The sequence below is a fragment of the Heptranchias perlo genome, unplaced genomic scaffold, assembly GCF_035084215.1.
Source record: "Heptranchias perlo isolate sHepPer1 unplaced genomic scaffold, sHepPer1.hap1 HAP1_SCAFFOLD_100, whole genome shotgun sequence".
NCBI lineage: Eukaryota > Metazoa > Chordata > Chondrichthyes > Hexanchiformes > Hexanchidae > Heptranchias > Heptranchias perlo.
Window position 1 is genome coordinate 1,210,301 of NW_027138217.1, and position 4,655 is coordinate 1,214,955.

Consider the following 4,655-nt stretch of genomic DNA (forward strand, 5'->3'; position numbering starts at 1 on the left):
TGCTGAAAACCAACAAAACCACGAAAAGTTCTTGTATTTGAAGAGAAAATCTTTTTGCTTTGAGGAAGAAAGATCCAGCTGACTGAAATAAGTTCATTCGATGAAAACCAACAAAAATTGACAAGAACCACGAAAAGTTCTTGTATTTTCAGATAAAATCTTACGCTATTAAAGAAAAACCTTCTGGCTCGCTGAAATATGTTCATTTGCTGAAAACCAACAAAACCACGAAAAGTTCTTGTATTTGAAGATAAAATCTTTTTGCATTAAAGAAGAAAGATCTGGCTGACTGAAATAAGTTCATTCGATGAAAACCAACAAAAATTGACAAGAACCACGAAAAGTTCTTGTATTTGAAGATAAAATCTTACACGATTTAAGAAAAAACTTCTCGCTCGCTGAAATATGTTCATTTGCTGAAAACCAACAAAACCACGAAAAGTTCTTGTATTTGAAGATAAAATCTTTTTGCTTTGAAGAAGAAAGATCTAGCTGACTGAAATAAGTTCATTAGATCAAAACCAACAAAAATTGACAAGAACCACGAAATGTTCTTGTATTAGATGATAAAATCTGACGCTATTAAAGAAAAAACTTCGAGCTCGCTGAAATATGTTCATTTGCTGAAAACCAACAAAACCACGAAAAGTTCTTGTATTTGAAGAGAAAATCTTTTTGCTTTGAGGAAGAAAGATCCAGCTGACTGAAATAAGTTCATTCGATGAAAACCAACAAAAATTGACAAGAACCACGAAAAGTTCTTGTATTTTAAGATAAAATCTTACGCTATTAAAGAAAAAACTTCTCACTAGCTGAAATATGCTCATTTGCTGAAAACCAACAAAACCACGAAAAGTTCTTGTATTTGAAGATAAAATCTTTTTGCATTAATGAAGAAAGATCTGGCTGACTGAAATAAGTTCATTCGATGAAAAACAACAAAAATTGACAAGAACCACGAAATGTTCTTGTACTTTAAGATAAAATCTTACACGATTTAAGAAAAAACTTCTCGCTCGCTGAAATATGTTCATTTGCTGAAAACCAACAAAACCACGAAAAGTTCTTGTATTTGAAGATAAAATCTTTTTGCTTTGAAGAAGAAAGATCTAGATGACTGAAATCAGTTCATGAGATGAAAACCAACACAATTTGACAAGAACCACGAAAAGCTCTTGTATTTTATGATAAAATCTTACGCTATTAAAGAAAAAACTTCTCACTCACTGAAATATGTTCATTTGCTGAAAACCAACAAAACCACGAAAAGTTCTTGTATTTGAAGAGAAAATCTTTTTGCTTTGAGGAAGAAAGATCCAGCTGACTGAAATAAGTTCATTCGATGAAAACCAACAAAAATTGACAAGAACCACGAAAAGTTCTTGTATTTTAAGATAAAATCTTACGCTATTAAAGAAAAACCTTCTGGCTCGCTGAAATATCTTCATTTGCTGAAAACCAACAAAACCACGAAAAGTTCTTGTATTTGAAGATAAAATCTTTTTGCATTAATGAAGAAAGATCTGGCTGACTGAAATAAGTTCATTCGATGAAAACCAACAAAAATTAACAAGAACCACGAAAAGTTCTTGCATTTTAAGATAAAATCCGACGCTATTAAAGAAAAAACTTCTCGCTCGCTGAAATATGTTCATTTGCTGAAAACCAACAAAACCACGAAAAGTTCTTTTATTTGAAGATAAAATCTTTTTGCTTTGAAGAAGAAAGATCTAGCTGACTGAAATAAGTTCATTAGATGAAAACCAACAAAAATTGACAAGAACCACTAAAAGTTCTTGTATTTTATGATAAAATCTGACGCTATGAAAGAAAAAACTTCTCGCTCGCTGAAATATGTTCATTTGCTGAAAACCAACAAAACCACGAAAAGTTCTTGTATTTGAAGATAAAATCTTTTTGCTTTGAAGAAGAAAGATCTAGCTGACTGAAATAAGTTCATTAGATGAAAACCAACAAAAATTGAAAAGAACCACGAAATGTTCTTGTATTTTAAGATAAAATCTGACGCTATTAAAGAAAAAACTTCTAGCTCGCTGAAATATGTTCATTTGCTGAAAACCAACTAAACCATGAAAAGTTCTTGTATTTGAAGATAAAATCTTTTTGCTTTGAAGAAGAAAGATCTAGCTGACTGAAATAAGTTCATTAGATCAAAACCAACAAAAATTGACAAGAACCACGAAATGTTCTTGTATTATATGATAAAATCTGACGCTATTAAGGAAAAAACTTCTAGCTCGCTGAAATATGTTCATTTGCTGAAAACCAACAAAACCACGAAAAGTTCTTGTATTTGAAGAGAAAATCTTTTTGCTTTGAGGAAGAAAGATCCAGCTGACTGAAATAAGTTCATTCGATGAAAACCAACAAAAATTGACAAGAACCACGAAAAGTTCTTGTATTTGAAGATAAAATCTTACGCTATTGAAGAAAAAACTTCTCGCTCGCTGAAATATGTTCATTTGCTGAAAACCAACAAAACCACGAAAAGTTCTTGTATTTGGAGATAAAATCTTTTTGCTTTGAAGAAGAAAGATCCAGCTGACTGAAATAAGTTCATTGGATGAAAACCAACAAAAATTGACAAGAACCACGAAGTGTTCTTGTATTTTAAGATAAAATCTTACGCTATTAAAGAAAAAACTTCTAGCTCGCTGAAATATGTTCATTTGCTGAAAACCAACAAAACCACAAAAAGTTCTTGTATTTGAAGATAAAATCTTTTTGCTTTGAAGAAGAAAGATCTAGCTGACTGAAATAAGTTCATTCGATGAAAACCAACAAAAATTGACAAGAACCACGAAATGTTCTTGTGTTTTAAGATAAAATCTGACGCTATTAAAGAAAAAACTTCCAGCTCGCTGAAATATGTTCATTTGCTGAAAACCAACAAAACCACGAAAAGTTCTTGTATTTGAAGATAAAATCTTTTTGTTTTGAAGAAGAAAGATCTAGCTGACTGAAATAAGTTCATTCGATGAAAACCTACAAAAATTGACAAGAACCACGAAAAGTTCTTGTATTTGAAGATAAAATGTTACGCTATTAAAGAAAAAACTTCTAGCTCGCTGAAATATGTTCTTTTGCTGAAAACCAACAAAACCACGAAAAGTTCTTGTATTTGAAGATAAAATCTTTTTGCTTTGAAGAAGAAAGATCTAGATGACTGAAATCAGTTCATGAGATGAAAACCAACACAATTTGACAAGAACCACGAAAAGCTCTTGTATTTTATGATAAAATCTTACGCTATTAAAGAAAAAACTTCTCACTCACTGAAATATGTTCATTTGCTGAAAACCAACAAAACCACGAAAAGTTCTTGTATTTGAAGAGAAAATCTTTTTGCTTTGAGGAAGAAAGATCCAGCTGACTGAAATAAGTTCATTCGATGAAAACCAACAAAAATTGACAAGAACCACGAAAAGTTCTTGTATTTGAAGATAAAATCTTACGCTATTGAAGAAAAAACTTCTCGCTCGCTGAAATATGTTCATTTGCTGAAAACCAACAAAACCACGAAAAGTTCTTGTATTTGGAGATAAAATCTTTTTGCTTTGAAGAAGAAAGATCCAGCTGACTGAAATAAGTTCATTGGATGAAAACCAACAAAAATTGACAAGAACCACGAAGTGTTCTTGTATTTTAAGATAAAATCTTACGCTATTAAAGAAAAACCTTCTGGCTCGCTGAAATATCTTCATTTGCTGAAAACCAACAAAACCACGAAAAGTTCTTGTATTTGAAGATAAAATCTTTTTGCATTAATGAAGAAAGATCTGGCTGACTGAAATAAGTTCATTCGATGAAAACCAACAAAAATTAACAAGAACCACGAAAAGTTCTTGCATTTTAAGATAAAATCCGACGCTATTAAAGAAAAAACTTCTCGCTCGCTGAAATATGTTCATTTGCTGAAAACCAACAAAACCACGAAAAGTTCTTTTATTTGAAGATAAAATCTTTTTGCTTTGAAGAAGAAAGATCTAGCTGACTGAAATAAGTTCATTAGATGAAAACCAACAAAAATTGACAAGAACCACTAAAAGTTCTTGTATTTTATGATAAAATCTGACGCTATGAAAGAAAAAACTTCTCGCTCGCTGAAATATGTTCATTTGCTGAAAACCAACAAAACCACGAAAAGTTCTTGTATTTGAAGATAAAATCTTTTTGCTTTGAAGAAGAAAGATCTAGCTGACTGAAATAAGTTCATTAGATGAAAACCAACAAAAATTGAAAAGAACCACGAAATGTTCTTGTATTTTAAGATAAAATCTGACGCTATTAAAGAAAAAACTTCTAGCTCGCTGAAATATGTTCATTTGCTGAAAACCAACTAAACCATGAAAAGTTCTTGTATTTGAAGATAAAATCTTTTTGCTTTGAAGAAGAAAGATCTAGCTGACTGAAATAAGTTCATTAGATCAAAACCAACAAAAATTGACAAGAACCACGAAATGTTCTTGTATTATATGATAAAATCTGACGCTATTAAGGAAAAAACTTCTAGCTCGCTGAAATATGTTCATTTGCTGAAAACCAACAAAACCACGAAAAGTTCTTGTATTTGAAGAGAAAATCTTTTTGCTTTGAGGAAGAAAGATCCAGCTGACTGAAATAAGTTCATTCGA